Genomic DNA, 16,559 nt, shown 5'->3' with positions numbered 1-16,559 from the left:
TCAACTTCAAGAACTGACTGTTCGCTTGCTGCATCGTATATCCCACCCCTTGACAGGTGCCACTGGAACCAGATGAGCAATGTTATTTACTTCACCTGTCAGTGGTTTTAATGTTGTGGCTGATGGCTCTATGTCCTCTAAATTTCTAAACTTATCTTTCTTTATATATATATATATATATATATATATTTGGACATTTTTCTCAATGTATTAATTTTGGATTTAATTCTTCTTTAAAACTATAATATATATAAATCATATTTTTAAAAAAAACAAGACGCGTTGCTGGTAAATGACACTGAGGGTGGAGCTCTGATGTTCCTGTTTTCTGGATCAGTATTTATTCAGTCCAGTACATTTACATATATGAGGAATTTGTCGTGGTAAAGATTGGTGCATTGCTTAACAGACAGTAAGCTTAACAGAAAAAAAGCTTAGCAGTCTGAGAAGAAAATAGCCATATAGACAAAAACAGACAAATAAAAAATAACCCAAAGAATTAATACAATTGTCAGATATACCAAATGCCAAATAAAAAACAAACAAAACAACCAAATACATTTTATTTCAAGAAATGGAAAAACAACAACAAAATAAATCACAAAACTTGGTGATAACACCACTGGGTGGCGGGTGGTTGGCGGCGAAACTGTCACACTGGCACTCGAACAAGGACTCTCCGACACGGGAAGGGGAGGGGCCGTCCAAAGAAGCCCTGGAGCCACCAGCGGGTCAACGGGCGGCCCCAGCACCAAACCTCTCCCGACTGGCAGCAGCAGAACCCAGGGGGTCCGGCGGAGGACCGGGGGAGAAGGAGCTGCGGCAACCACCACGGGTAACCCGCCTGCAGCTAGCTCCTCCACCCGGCAGCCACCGCCGGGACCATCCAGCAGCCCCCGCGACAGCCAAGTCCGGCTACGCCTTCACCAGCTCGCACAGCAGCCTGAGGCCCCACGCTCCGGAAGGGAGGAGGGGGCAGTCCATCCCTGCCCTGTGGAAGGAAGTCAGTTGACCGTGGTGTTCCAAACCAGGAACCAGGTCCCCTAGAAGGGGACCAGTGAATTTTTTTTTTGGACATTTGTTGGTTTAAGGTATAGGAACCCTGCGTCAGAGTCCGTCCTTTTCAGGGAGACAGTAGCAACCCTGTTTAAGAGTCACTTTTAGTCCTTTTCTTTTCCTTTTTTGTTCTCTGCTTGGTGGGTGGGTGGGGGGTGGGGGTGGGTTTCGGCCAGGCATTCTCCCTGGCCTCGGTTTGGTGTCGGGGTTATGCGGTGAGGAGGTGTGAGCAGCCACACATGATCTGAATCTAGATAATTGGGGACCCAGGATCAGAGTGGCTGCATACCTGGTGCCCATTGCTTGGTCTAACAAGCAGCAGGTAAAACCCCCATCCTCACACACCCTCAGGAGAGGAGCCCCTGTCATGACACATGTCTGTCTGCCCCCGGGCTAATTCCAACCAGCCCCCTCTCTACAACCCCGTCTTCTGTGTCTCTGTGCCGGAGATCCCTGAAAACGTCACTTGGGAGGCAGGTGGTAGGCGAAACTGCCGCAGTTATGTTATGTTATGTTATGTTATGTTATGTTATGTTATGTTATGTTATGTTATGTTATGTTATGTTATGTTATGTTATGTTATGTGGGAATGAATAAAGTTGGTAAGTAAGGTTGAATATCAGATAGAGGTGAAGTGAGTTGGTAGTCTCTGTGCGGAGCAGCAAACCTTCCCGTTCCAAACCTCGCTAGACCGGGATGGTATTAGTTGTGACTCAGTGGAAAAGCCCTCTTACCTCATTCCCTATGATTCAGGCTCACATTTAGTTGCGTAAGTCGGCAAACGTGGTCGGTGTTTCGCAGTGGATTCCAAGGTGCATGTGCCGCTCTCTCTCACCAACGGCGTTATTTGAAACATGGATCTTTTGTACCGTGCACCTCAACACAATACATTTGTCAGCCTGCGTTGTGTTGGCTTTCACTCCAAATAAAGACACTGATGCTTAGAGAGTTGTGTTAAGGCTGACTTGGAGAGATCGTAAGGCAGTGATTTTCAATCCCAGGGCCGTGAGAGCTCAACGGGTGCGCCGGGAAAATGTTTCCAGTTCCACTTGAAATACATAAATAGCGGAAACCAGCTCTTGTGTCGCAAGATCAAAATTCGCTTCATCTTATTCATCGGTTCAAGCAGAACAGCAGCTCCGTGTGCGTCAGAACAAGCTCACGTTCCACCATGAAGGTGAAAAACCATGAGCAGGGATGAGAGCTCTGGCCCTTTTTTTGAGATTCGGTTCTTGACGAGTCACTCAGAAAAGAGTCGTTCAATTCCCAGACTCTTCATTCGGCTCTCCCAAGAATCCACCAAATGCCTTTACATGTTTTGCCTTGGGCTTTAATTTAGTCTTGAGAGATTATTTTCAGTTTGAGTCAAAGAGAGTCTGACACCCGGGTCATTGAAACAATTTGTTTGCTACGAACAAGTCGCTCATGAGGCTTGCAGCACTTACTATTAGTAGGCTATCATACCATTCCCAGTTCTACGCTTTTGGGGAGTTTATCTTTTAGTGGTTAACAGGAGAGATGTGTTGTGCCGTGGGATTATTATTATTTTGTTGTGTGCCACGGCGGAAAGAGGTTGGGAAACACTGTTTAATTTACTCAAACCGCATGCGGTCTAAACACCTCGTCTATAAAGTCTTCACTTTCCAGTTTCCAAATGTGTGACGGGGGTGGGGAGGAACAACACTGAAGCGAGTGAACCTCCCACTCATTTTAAAAAGCGTTTTTTCCATCTTTGTGGTCTTGAATTGCAGTCATCACAGATCACAGTGTCGCGTCGAGCAGCTCCCTATCCATTCACATTGGACCAGCTGAAAAGGATCGTCCATAAAAGATACAGTAATTGAATTCTGGAAAAAAAAAAAAAAACCTTTGGCAGGCTAGCGCGGTGTAAATGCCCGAAAATATTATTCTGGCTCCCTGGGCTGCCAAATAGAAATTTTTAGCGCAGCGGAAAATTAAGTGCGTGTGTATTTGAAGAGCTTCCCATTTCCCATGTCCCATGTTGCCGACGTCGCCCAGACTGGAAAGTGTCAGGAAGGCGTTTTATTTGTAGACTATTTTTTGGCAAGAAAAAATAACAGTTGTGTAGTCATGTTGTGCAGGTCGTCCATTTTAAAGGCAATCGAAACGAGCTGTTGTACATTGGAGTCCAGTGTCAACTTCCATGTGTACAAACCTTTAGCCTTCCCCCAATAACAATGCACAATAGGAACACAGACGTACAAATCATTTAATATTTATGTATTTATTCATGTATTTATTTACATATTTGTATGTATTAATTTTATTCTTTATATATTTGTTTTATTTTATGTATTAATTTAGTTTGATGTATTTGTTTATTTATTTATTTATGCATGCACTGTTTGTATTTATTTACTTATTTTTATATTTTAATAAATAATTTATTTTACATTTTACATTGTGTTTCATGAGACAAAATCTCCCGACCATTTTATCAAATAATGTATGAATGTAGTGTATGTATAAATGATTAACTATATGATTACCCAATAACACTCCTTTAGGTGCATTATGTATCACCTTACTATACAGTATATATATATATATATATATATATATATATATATATATATATATATATATATATATATATATATATATATATCTGCTAAATTACATAATGTAATGTAATGTTTGAATAAAAGTAAAAGAAAAATATGACACCTCCGCTCCATCTCAACACTCAGGATTCGTGAGTTTGCTAAATACAGAACGGAACCAGTCAATGGCAGCATTACTTTGCATCACAGAAAGAAATAAAAAATAAAAACGCTCTCAGCCCCAGTGTTCTGAGAGCCCCTGGATCACATGGAACTGCTCCCGGTTTGATTCTGACGGTTTTAGGAGATATTAGGAGAGGGATTTTCCATCCGCAACCCAATCCGAGGGGGTTAGACACAAAAGAGCTACGACAGGCAGCCGGCGCAACACTCTTTCCACCAGTAAATCCAGCCATCATGATGCCAGGTGCTATCGATCTGAGAGAGGGAGAGAGAGAGAGAGGGAGGGGGATTGGAGGGAAGAGAGAAAAAGTGAAAATATAAGGTAGTGTTACTGTATAGGTACAGTGAGTAAAAAAGAGAGGTATAAAATAGAGAAAGTGGCAGATACATGTAAAAGAAGAGAGAGAGGGAGGGGAGAAAGAAGTAGAGAGAGAGAGAGAGAGAGAGAGAGAGAGAGAGAGACATCGGCTGGTACGAAAGAAAAGGGGAGGATATAAGGGAGTGCTGGTCGTGACCGAGAGAAAAGCCTGAGAGCAAAGAATGAGGGAGGTGTAGTGAGTAAAAAAAGAGTGGTAGAAAATCGAGAAGGGCGGGTGATCGAAGAGAGAGAGAGAGGGGAGAGAAAGGACAAGGGAGGGAGGGAGGGAGGCAGGGAGGGAGGGCCTCCGATAACAGGGCGTGTCGAGGAGATGGGAAAGGCCTGAGCCGGATGCTTTTACCCCGTCTCTCCTCCTCCTCCTCTTTCACTCCATCCCCCTTTTCTTCTCCTCCCTTTTCCACGGTACCTCTCTCCGTGGGTCACATTGATAATTGAGGGCGGCCAAAGCGGCGTCTGGTGGTCACATTGGATCCGGGGCGGTTTCGCTGGGATGTCCTGTTTAATACTCCATATTCTATATTCCATATTCCCTATTAAATATCCCGTGTATATATATACTGTATATATACGCTGTTTTTCAAAGCGCTGCTCTCGCTTCCCGACCCCTCGTCCCACACCAATTAATCAAACTCGGTCGTGTTTCCACTGTTTAAAGGGAGCTTGCTTGGCTTTGACCCACCCTGAAGGTATCCCAGTTTGGGGGGTGGCGGGGGTGGAGGGGCCATATCGCTGCATCTTTATCTCATTTCACACATTATTTCTTTCCGCAGTCGGCAACTAGGAGCATTAATTGTTACGTGGCATTAAGGTCGTTATTTAATTCGTACATTGTGTCAGGAAACCGGTTTTACTCCCCTCAAGGTGAGTACATAGGACCTGAGGCGGGTTAACCTCGAATCGAAAAAAGCCGAGTTTGGCGTCAAGCTATATTCCAAAATCACTTAAAGTATGATCTAAGTTCATTTGTAGTGTTGTTGTCGTCGTCGTTGTTGCTGTTGCAGTTGTTCTCGTTGCCGTTGTTTTGGCTCTGAGACGTTCAAGTTTGCATACGGATCTGGTTTCTCAACCAGGAGAAATGAGGAGAATCAACTCGACCGTCGACAAGGAGACGTAGGATCAGGTTGGACGCAGATCGAGGATGATCACATCAGATCACGGAAGCCGTTGGAGCCGAATAGATAATAGATGTGAAATGTTATCCGTATGAGATGTGAAGCCAAATGCCTCCGTCGCTATTTACCTCCAATGTGTGGAAATTGCATAATGATCGAATTTACTCGTCAGGAAAATGACGGTTAAAATCAAATAAACCAGAATGTGTCTGGACGTATAAGCGTTTTTGTCTTTCATTTGAGGAAACTTGAGCCTAAAGGACGTCACTTTGGAAGCTCTCGCTCTGTCACAGAGGAGGAGGAATCTCTTCTGGGGGTTGGATATTATTCTCCGCCGCCAGAGATACACGCCCTGACTTAGGGACTCGAGTGCGGAAATCTCCCCTCTGTTCTATTTCTGAGAGGATGACAAGAGACGTCCTCGCCCATTCATGTGCCGAGTTGAGCGGTTTGTCTTACTTTAAAAGTGTCCCCCGCTCCGTCAGGCGTTCCATTTTAAAGCGCCACGACGGAAGGCGTCGCAATTTGCCGTTGAATACATAGCGCCGACAAAGGGAATTAAGCAGTTCCTTCATCGTTCCCCGATGTTGGAGCCGCCGATTATCACAAGGTTCATAATCCTCTTCCGGCAGCCTCACAAGCCCTACTCCAAGACCTTCTCCCGCAGCAATAACGCATGTGTTAAATTCAACCCCCCCCCCCCCCGCCGGCGGGACCCGTGTGCCGCATGGGACAGATAATGTGTCCAGGTGTTAATTAATGTGGAGCGCGTTTCTTCCTCCGAGAAGCCGGCGCCCCCCGAATCCCAATCCCGCCTGCTGTTTGATTTCGCCCGAGCCGCGCGTTCGCAAACGGCTCGGCCAGGCCGGCCTCAGAGGGGCTGCCTTGGCGAGGGCTTCGCTTCCCGTCCAAATAGCAAACTGTTTAGCACGTGGTGAATGGGGGCGGGGGGGCTTGCTTTTGTTTTGATCGAATGTCTGGGCCGATCTGGAAGAGCGGTCATCACCGAAGGCCCCTCAGATTTGCCTAAATCCTCTCGTCTGATGGGAGGGTTTTTATTTCGGGCTGATCTTAGTTGTACACGCAACACCAAGTATGGGAATCAGTGATGTTTCTGGTTGGGGTTTTTTTAGTTTTTTTTTATCATTTTGTAGTAAATTTGTAATGGGGTTTCGAGTTCTAAGTGGAGAGAGCTCCTGTCAAAGCTACCATTTTGCTGCCATATAGAAATACATCTGTACTGACTTCCAGAAGCATCAAACCTCTAATACGATATGATGGAGCCATCACGGGTTAGATGTACTCCACCTCGCCGTCCTTCACTCCCTCCGAAGGTCAATAGAATATAAAACCGGTGTCTCTTTGGTGAGACGGCGCTGGCCCTGACTGCAGGTCATTAAAGCCCTATTGAGTTTCTGCCAAAGCTCTGACTCTCTCAATATCTCACCAGCAACTCATCTCAGCTGTCTCTTCTATCAGGACTTTACACCCAGCGCAGATGGATCAACGCCACTCCCGTATCCGCTATGCACTCTGGAGAGCGTCTCCTTCATAAGGGGGACTGGGATCCGGCCTGATCTCCTTTTGCTGGCCTTCGCTACCCCGGCACAAAGGGATCATCTTTGGTTATATCGGTGCTGCTACCACTGGAACAGGGTTTCAGATAGGCCGCTGCTCATTCACACAGATCCAAGGTGGAGAATTACTGGACGTCAATTGGTGCTACTTCTTCCGCGTCCGCTTCCGCGTTCGCTGTCACCTTTTGACATCGCCGAGTCCATGCGCCATTTTTACTTTTGTGAGAATGATACGGGCATGGGAAGGTGTGAGGAAGGGATGAAGGGATGACCGTGGTGAGGGGACGGTGACAGGTCCGAGGGGTATCATGTATCAGGCCTGGAGCTGTAAGACCCAGCACGTTGATGGACTGATAAGTGCAGCGACACCTCCACTCCGGAGAGACCGACCTGGCCATGGAGGAGGACAGGAACCTGCAGAACTATATACCATTTCTATCAATGTTTTTTTTTTTTAATCCTGTGGCCGGAATTTGGGACTTTTGGTCCAAATTCACAGGTACTAAATAAATATGTGCATCACGATGGCTCAGTGCATTGCACTGCTGCCTAATAGCAAGACGCCCCCGGGTTCGATTCCTGCCTGGGGCGCTGTTGGCACTGCGCTCCGGAGGGTATCATCTTATTAGGGGCCTTTCTGTGTGGAGTTAGCATGTTCTCCCCATGCTCACATGGGGTTTCCGCAATAAATCTTAAGAACAGGCACGAGAAACATCGTCTGACCACCGATGCATGTAGAAGTTGGTCCCCAGGCACTGTACTGTCAGCTGCCCACCGCTCCTGGCCTGACCCACGGAGGAAGGACAAGCCATGATGGGGAAAAGAGACACGGCCTCCATTGCGTGTGTGTCGGCCGTTGCTGCGCGAAATGCATGTGTGGTGCGTTTGTGACTATAAAGATGAGCTAAGCCTGTCCTGTTTAATATAACTTAATCCAATTTAAGGAAAAGCCCAAGTATGCCACCATCTCCAGGGTTTTAAATTAATCACCAGGAAAATGTTGAACGTTGAATCCTGATGTAAATGGGTTAAGACAATAAACTCGACTATGCATACAGAACCTGTCGTTAGAACCTCTAGGCCTCTAGTTAGAACACGTCGGGAGTCTTTTTAGGAGCCTAAATGATATGACACATACCGTATGAAGTGACACTTTTTTTAAACGACTTAAAGACTTCACAAAGACGGACCTGAAAAGAAGAGGAGAGTCGAGAGCCAAGCGAAACAGAGTTCCTCAGTAGAGAATAATGCAGCAAAGCTCCTTCTTAGGAAACGGCGAGGAGCAACAGCGTTACATTATTAGAAATATTCCCTTACAAGATTTGAGACATTTCGAGAGGGAGAGAATGTGATAGCATCAGTCTAGGTAGGTTGTGATCTCTGGCCTGAGTCCAGAAACCCGTCAGCCGAACTGGTGGGATTCCTGGGGCTTATCTATCACACGGGGCCTGACATTGGCCGGTGAAGTTATCTCGCGCCGTTCCCAAATTTATCGCCACATTCTGTGTCAAAAGCCACATCATCTGAAGGTTGACTGCTGTCAATCTCAAAGGCCACATGTCGCTCGCTTTCAAAATCGGTTTATTTCCACAATCAGGCCGGTGCGGGTGCAGGCAGCGGTGCAGGCAGCGGTGTAGTCAGCGTGATACGCAGGTACAGTATACGCCGCCTACCCACTAAGAAAGCTCCGGGGTTTCCGTATACCCACTAATAAATGATCAAGGATACTTAACAATAGCATAGTTTTGTATACTTTACCGTGTGTGTGTGTTTGTGTGTGTGTGTGCGTGTGCGTGCGTGCGTGATTACAGATGTAATGTGATTCTGGATGTTATGTAACGTGTTGTACTCCTTGTAATATTTAAAATGCACTGTTCCTCCCTGCAAATTGAAAAAAATTCCAACCGGATGCAGGGTGAGAATCCTGAAAATGGTCTTGGCTCATTATGACTGACACCAGCAAGTTGGGAAAAAAATGAACAGGAAATTATAAATGGAAGACTAAAATAAATGTGGTCTGAACTTATTTAATCAATTCAGTGGAGGCACAGTTTTGTTTTTCCAATCCATTGTCATTATTTAACTTAGGTTATTATCTTTTTTTAATGATAGTTCTGAGTCATTAAATAGTCACTGACTTACGCTGCCTCGTGGACGTATTGCTTAGATTCATGGGAAAAATAACATAATCAAATCTTCATTTAGAATATAATGAGAGCGAATGGGCAATGTCAATGAGACTAGGTGCCAAAAAATACTTCTTGGTTCCACAGCGAGAGTGAAAATATCAGGATGGTGTCTGGAAAATTAAGTGCTTATATTAAATTTTACTTTGGTATCATGTCAAACATCTACAACTGAAAAGTTCATCTCTTGAATATTTAATCGGAGTTTAATGCCAGCATGGGAAGTTTGACTTTTGGCAACTTGATGACTATCTGGAGAATTTCTTGATTTGGGGCAAAGCCGATGGTATAAAACTTTGTGTCATCAGCATAGTAAGTTCAAGTTCAAGTTCATATAACAATGCTGAGCTGGAAAGGAGACGTGGTATATGAAGTAAATGATAGTGTTCTGTTTTGACCCTTGTGGGACACCGCTACCAGAGAAGAAACCAGCTATAAGCACAACAACATCCAAAACCCTAGAGCAATGAGGATGTAATTACAATGTTGATTTAAGTTAACAATATCAAAATGACCGTTGCAGCAGCGTGTCGTGACTGAACGTCTGAACCCTGATTGCTGTAGCTGTAGATGACTGTTACCTTTGGTCAGATATGATAGTTCGGATCTAGCGCGGTAATTATTTTGAAATGGTTACTAAAGGGGTCAGCCATGTCATTTTTTTTGGAATGTCACCATTTTCACAATAGTTTCAGCCCGGTTCAATCTATCTATCTATCTATCTATCTATCTATCTATCTATCTATCTATCTATCTATCTATCTATCTATAACGCTCTCTCTCTCTCTCCCTCGCTCTCTCTCTGCACCACTTCCTTGTTCTCGCTCCTGTTCTGACACCCTGGTATTGGATTGACCTCCCAGGCTGTGGAGATCAGGACATCATTAGCTGAGTAGCAGTCATGCTGTCTTGCTGCTGCTGATGGATGGATGGATGGATGGATGGATGGATGGATGGATGGATGGATGGAGGGATGGATGGATGGATGGAGGGATGGATCAGATAGCACTGATAGAAAACAGATGGGCTCACATACGCAGCACAAACACGTCACTGGTAATAGAGCTGTCAGCACTTCTAGGAATGAGGGCTGAGTGATTAAAGCACCCGCACTATATTTAATATAAAAGCCATACATATTGTATCTAATATATCTAGTCTATATACATATATAATTATTATTATTATACTCTTTTGAATAACAGATTTATTGAATGATATTAACATCCAGTAGATAATATTATTATTTTCAAATATATATTATTTATTTGAAAGAAATATACAAATTAATATATGTATTTTCAAATGCCTGTACAGGTATATGCTATTTCAAATGTGCCATTGTGCACATATTTTAAAACATAAAATAACAGATCGTACTGGATGTTAGCACCGTTATTCAATAAAATCTGTCATAATAGTACATCAATAAATGAATGAATAATAATACAAAAAAAACGTTATTTTAAGACGAAAGAGGAGAGGGACATGCTTTGTTTTTCCCCAGTCTGTGGAAACATCATTTTGCAGTGAACCTCCCCAAACCCCCGTGATTGCAGGTGAAGCAGCAAAGCGAAACGCCGTATTGTTTTCCTTTCCCGCCGCCGCCGCCGCCGCCGCCCCGGGGCACGGCCGCCCAAGCTCAGTGGTAAATGGCCACGGAGGGTAATGGATCTTCATAAAGCGGTGCTTTGTCGTTAAATAACCACCCCAGGAATCCGATGGAGGGTCTCGACCTTTCTCTCGAGCCTCTATCCCTCTACGTCCTCCGTCCACCGCTGGGCTGGATGAAGCTGCTGCTGCTGCCATACCGCTGAGGCCAATCAATACAAATACATGTTGTGTAACGGGTGATTGGAAAAGTGACTCAACGCTATTGAGTCTCATTGATGATGAAAGGGCTTTTTATGGAAGGTTCGTACCCTGACAGTTGACTTCATACTGACGGAACTCAGGACGCTTATGGATTTCATGTGGGGTCCTACTTTCGACAGTTCGCACTTACTTCTCCTAGCCCGACGAGACAAGTACAGATATTACTCTTTTAGCGACGAAAGGTTTGGCTCCCTTTGGAGGTTCGACTCCTTACACGGTAAAAAGATGGATTATGTCTTTTCCCAGTTTTTTATCTATATATATATATAGATCTATATATATCTTTCCCAGTTTGTTCTATTCAGGCGGTGTAATGAGAGTCAGAAAAATTGGTTCGGCTCTGAGTCGTGAATGGAATTCTCCCAAGAATCATAAAATTTTGTAGAATTATCTATTCTTTATATATATAAAATTACAATAGTTATTGTAGCCCATTAGCAAATAACCAATAGATAAATGAATAAATAATAAATAAATAAAAAATTCATAAATAAAATCTTTAAATAAAGTCTTATTTAAAAATTCCCAAAAAATTGAATTAAAAATAAACGAATAAAATATATTTTTGATTTAGAAAAATGCGTTCTTTTAGTTCAGTGAATAATATTTTCATTCATTAATACCATTCCAGTTGGAAATTGACAATGAAGTCTTCTATCTAAGAAAAAAAACAACTTCTATTTCCGAGAGGAGAGAGGGGAGGGAGGTTGTAATAGTTATTATAAAAAATAATTTGAACAAGAGCTTACTAGTGTGGTAGAATTATGGAGGAATAAAAACAAGACATTGACTGACTGACTAGCTTTATTTTATTTTATTGTTTTTCGGGCTCAGTGTTAATTGTGTTTATTATCAGTATCAGTGTTAAAATCAGTCTTAATTGTGTAATACAGTTCTTTTCCCCCGTCCATTACTTGTGTCATGTTTGTTAACGTCTCCTCACGAACCTTCTCCAACCTGAACCTGGGTCACATTACGAAACAGTCATTGTCTGTTTTTGGAGATTCGGCTCCTTTGCGTGTGACTCGGTAAAAAGATCGCTTCAATTCTTCCGACTCTTTTCGTTCGTTTGATTCGGGAGGCGCAGCGAGCGTCACGGGAGGTGGGTGACGACCAAGATGGTGAAGACTCCGTTTGGCTCCGATTTTTAATGCATTCGACGTAAATAAAGTGTCAATTAGTCACATTCATGCCTTCGCCCTTTTTTTTCCAGGCGGATTTTAATCCTCGGTGCAATTATTTCCCGTTTTCGAGTTGAAGGTTCGAATGAACGTTGTGCCGTGAAGCGATTCCCCGACTCCTGAGTCATTCAAAAGACGTGGGCCCCGCGTCGCCGCTCTCTTTTTAGTTCTTGCTCCGACACCGTTCAGGTGGGAAATCGTTGGTTTTTTTTTTTCTTGTTTTGTTTTCTCATTAGCCACGGGGGGGGGGGGCGGGGGGCGCCAGTTCTCGACTCCTTGGCGTCGTCTGTATACAAACCTGTGGAGAATTTCCGACCCCCGTTTTCCACAGACGTCGTCTCGCCGCGAGATCAAATAAAAGGAAATGAAAGTGAAACGAAGTAAAAAAAATAAAAAAAAAGAAGAAAAACCTCACACCCTCTTTTTCCTCCCTCCGTTCTCCGCCTATTCATCCCTCCCTCCGTCGCGTCTCGCTTCCTGTGTAAATACGCGTCCCGCACCGGGAGAAGAACGAAGTCTCCTTGCGGGAGACCAAACACGGAACAGAATGACGGCAAACAAACATGAGCGGGGGTAATTGGTTGACGCTACTTCGATCTGTGGTCCTCGAGGCCCACCCCCCCCCGGGGCGGGCAACACCGCATTATCCTGTCTCGCTCTCTCTCTCTCTCTCTAACTCACCCGTATTCGTCTGGTCTCGTAGATCGGCATTCCCCGACATGATTCCTGCCACAGCACACGCAATATTCACGATTAAGATCTTGCCTCATCACACCACGACGCAGCTGACCACTAAAGACGCCACCAGCCGCCGTGGAGAGACGCGCGGAGAAAAAAGACGGCCGCTCATGGCGAACAGGCGCTATGAATGGCTTAGGCGTCCCGGAGTCACAAAAAAAAAATAATAATAATTGTAAAAAAAGTGTATCTTCGACTCACAAACCGAAAATAATTACCGAGGGCCGGAGTCCAAGGCAGAACGCGCCGAGGCGTTGGCTGTTATCCGCGTTGAATGTGACTCATTTACACTTTGCATCCCGCCAAGATAAACAGTCTCCGCTGAATGAAAAGGATTCCGTTCGCAGCTCAGAGCCGAACCGACTCTCATGACTCAACGTTCGGGAACGCGTTTTTTTTCCGGACTGTCTGGGAAAAATTGAACGACTCTTTTTTTGTTTTTGTTTTTGTTTTTGTTTTTTTTTTTGTGCCGAGCGTTTCGCCAGCGAACCGAATCTCAAAGAACGGTCGAACCTTTCAGCACGACTTTCATACGTCTCACTTTCACGAGCACAGATGAGCGCAGGGCTGCTGTGCCGCCTGGAACCGCGGAACTTTCCGTGAATCGGCTCAGCCTCGCAATTTAGATCTTGCAACACCAGAGCTATTGTCCGCGCTTTGCGTATTTTAATTGGAATTTCGGTGAGCGCTCAGTGGCATAGGGGGGCTGAAAAACAGCGTAGAAATGCGTAACGAACATTAAAATTCTCTCTCTCTCTCTCTCTCTCCCTTAACAGCGTCGAAACTTGTTTAGCCTCCTAATTCGATGGCGGGGCCCTTTATTCTCATTTCCGTGTCCAGTCAGGCCTGCTGAGCTCCGGGCCTCCAGTGGAGATCCAGCTTATCACCCCCAGATATCGCCACCAGCTGAAGAGCGCCGGTATCAGCAGCCAAACCCCCGGTGGTGGAAAAATGGAAATAAAGCGGAGCATCCTGATCGCTATCTTTAAAAAAAAAAAAAAAAAAAGGAAGAGAAGGAAGGAAGGAAGGAAGGAAGGAAGGAAGGGAGGAAGTGAACGAGAAATAGAGAATTATTTATGAACGCGGTGAAAAAAACTGTCACCCCCCCCCCTAATTGCGAGCGCTTATCAACCTTTCAAGCAAATTATCTCTTAATTCGACGAGGTCTGGCTTTTGAATGCGGCGCGAGCCCTGAGCAACGAGGCAGCGCTGTTCGGCGCTCACCTTTTGGATAATTATATATTATTAATTTTATATTATATATTAATATTCCACCTTCGGTGTGATTATATGCTGATTATCGAGCTGTGTTGCGGCTGATCTGGATCTAATCAGCAGCTTAGACCTCATTGTCCAGGAAGCGGAGGGAAGAGGAAGGTCAATTGGGAGAGAGCGAGAGAGCAAGAGAGAGAGAGAGAGCTCCTTTTCCTCACCCCCCCCCCCCCCATCCCTCTCTCTCTGTCTCTCGCTCCCTCTACTTCTCCATTCAATCCAAGGGGCTTTATTGGCCTGGGGTAACATACGTTTACATTCCCTCATCAAGCGGAAGAAAATTAAAATAGTGTGTCAAATTTAAACGGAAAGAAAATATATACAAAAGAGTGAAGGGCGCCTCAGATAAAAATCGATTCTTAAACATTTTTGAAGAAATATTAAACCGCGTTCCAAATTATTATGCAAATTCGATTTTTCTCTGATTTTCCTAAATAGTCGATGTAAATGACAGTCAGTATAATTTTCAAGTCATCAACCGTTAGGGTATAATTCAAATGTTATTGAATAAACCTCTCACTAATAACAGTATTTTTTTCAAAAATAAAAAAACTCAAAATGCACTCTTCCAAATTAATAAGCACAACAGAGTTTCAAAACATTTTATAGGTTGTAAAGAACTGTAAATGGTGATTTGTTGAATGTGTTAGGAGCATTAGGAGGTCATATTGACTGAAATCAAAAGCTATTTCAATCAAAAAACATCTTAACAGGCCAAGTTACATGTTAACATAGGAGCCTTCTTTGATATCACCTTCACAATTCTTGCATCCATTGAACTTGTGAGTTTTTGGAGAGTTTCTGCTTGAATTTCTTTGCAGGATGTCAGAATAACCTCCCAGAGCTGCTGTTTTAATGCCAACTGCCTCCCACCCTCAAAGATCTTTTGCTGGAGGATTCTCCAAAGGTTCTCAATAGGGTTGAGGTCAGGGGGGGATGGGATGAGTTTCTCTCCTTTTATGCTCATAGCAGCCAATGACACAGAGGTATTCTTTGCAGCATGAGATGGTGCATTGTCAGGCATGATGATGATTTTGCTACGGAAGGCACGGTTCTTCTTTTTGTACCATGGAAGAAAGTGGTCAGTCACAAACTCTATATACTTTGCCGAGGTCATTTTCACACCTTCAGGGATTGATTCCGGTCCAAAACATGACTCCGCCACCTCCTTGCTGACGTTGCAGCCTTGTTGGGACATGGTGGCCATCCACCAACCATCCACTACTCCATCCATCTACCATCCAGGGTTGCACGGCACTCATCAGTGAGTCAACAAGACTGTTTGAAAATGAGTCTTCATGTATTTCTGGGCCCACTGCCACCGTTTCTGCTTGTGAGCATTTTTTAGGGGTGGCCCAATAGTAGGTTCTTGCACAACTGCACAAGCCTCTGGAGGATCCTACACCTTGAGGTTCGCAGGACTCCAGAGGCACCAGCAGCTTGAAGTACCCGTTTGCTGCTTTGTAACGGCATTTTAGCAGCTGCTCTCTTAATCCCATGAATCTGTCTGGCAGAAACCTTCCTCATTATGCCTTTATCTGCACCAACCCGTCTGTGCTCTGAATCAACCACAAATCTCTTCGCAGTACGATGATCACGCTTAAGTTTTCGTGAAATATCAAATGTTTTCATACCTTGTCCAAGGCATTGCACTATTTGAGGCTTTTCGGCAGCAGAGAGATCCTTTTTCTTTCCCATATTGCTTGAAACCTGTGGCCTGCTTAATAATGTGGAACGTCCTTCTTAAGTCGTTTTCCTTTAATTGGGCTCACCTGGCAAACTAATTATCACAGGTGTCTGAGATTGATTTCAGTGATGCAATGAGCCCTGAGACACAACACCATCCATGAGTTCAATTGAAAAACGAAAATCGAAAAAAAATTACATGTTTATGACACTTAAATCCAATTTGCATAATAATTTGGACAGCGGTGTCTATACATATACAGTATATATACAGTATATATATATATATATGCAGATAAGTATAGATAACCTACAATTTAAGCAGACATACTGCAGTGTACATACTGCAGATATGAGAAGATATAATAAATAAAAAACAAACAAAAAAATTGAAGAAAAAAACAATGTCAATGTAAAAAAGAATGCAGTCCCTCTCTCTTTCTCTCTCTCTCTTCCGCACAATTCAGAGCCAGTGGCTGGTGGATGGTACAGGGCAGATGGAGACAACCCCATGAAAAATGCATAGCCCCCCTTTGCGTGTTTCATAAGAACCACTCATCGAGATTCCACTCCCATCTCGACGGGCGCACCATGCAGGAATATCAATTACGCCGGCAATTTGGGTGGTGGTGGCGGCGGGCGTAGGGCGGCGTGGTGGAAGAGAATCTGAGATCCACCATGTTATGTTGATGAGGCGGGAGTAGAGCGGGGTCTTGTTTTGTGCGGCCGTATGACCGGCGCCGATTAGAT

The 16,559-nt window shown here is 44.2% G+C and overlaps 1 protein-coding gene across 2 annotated transcripts in view; it reads left to right on the top strand.

Moving 5' to 3' along the window:
• Positions 1 to 16,559, top strand: part of LOC307238623 (netrin-G1-like) — an 82,141-nt gene that overhangs the window by 18,720 nt on the left and 46,862 nt on the right. The gene's annotated exons all lie outside the window — the stretch shown is intronic.

Source organism: Zeus faber (genome assembly GCF_960531495.2).
Source record: "Zeus faber genome assembly, chromosome: 12".
NCBI lineage: Eukaryota > Metazoa > Chordata > Actinopteri > Zeiformes > Zeidae > Zeus > Zeus faber.
This window is presented reverse-complemented; position numbering and strand designations above follow the sequence as displayed.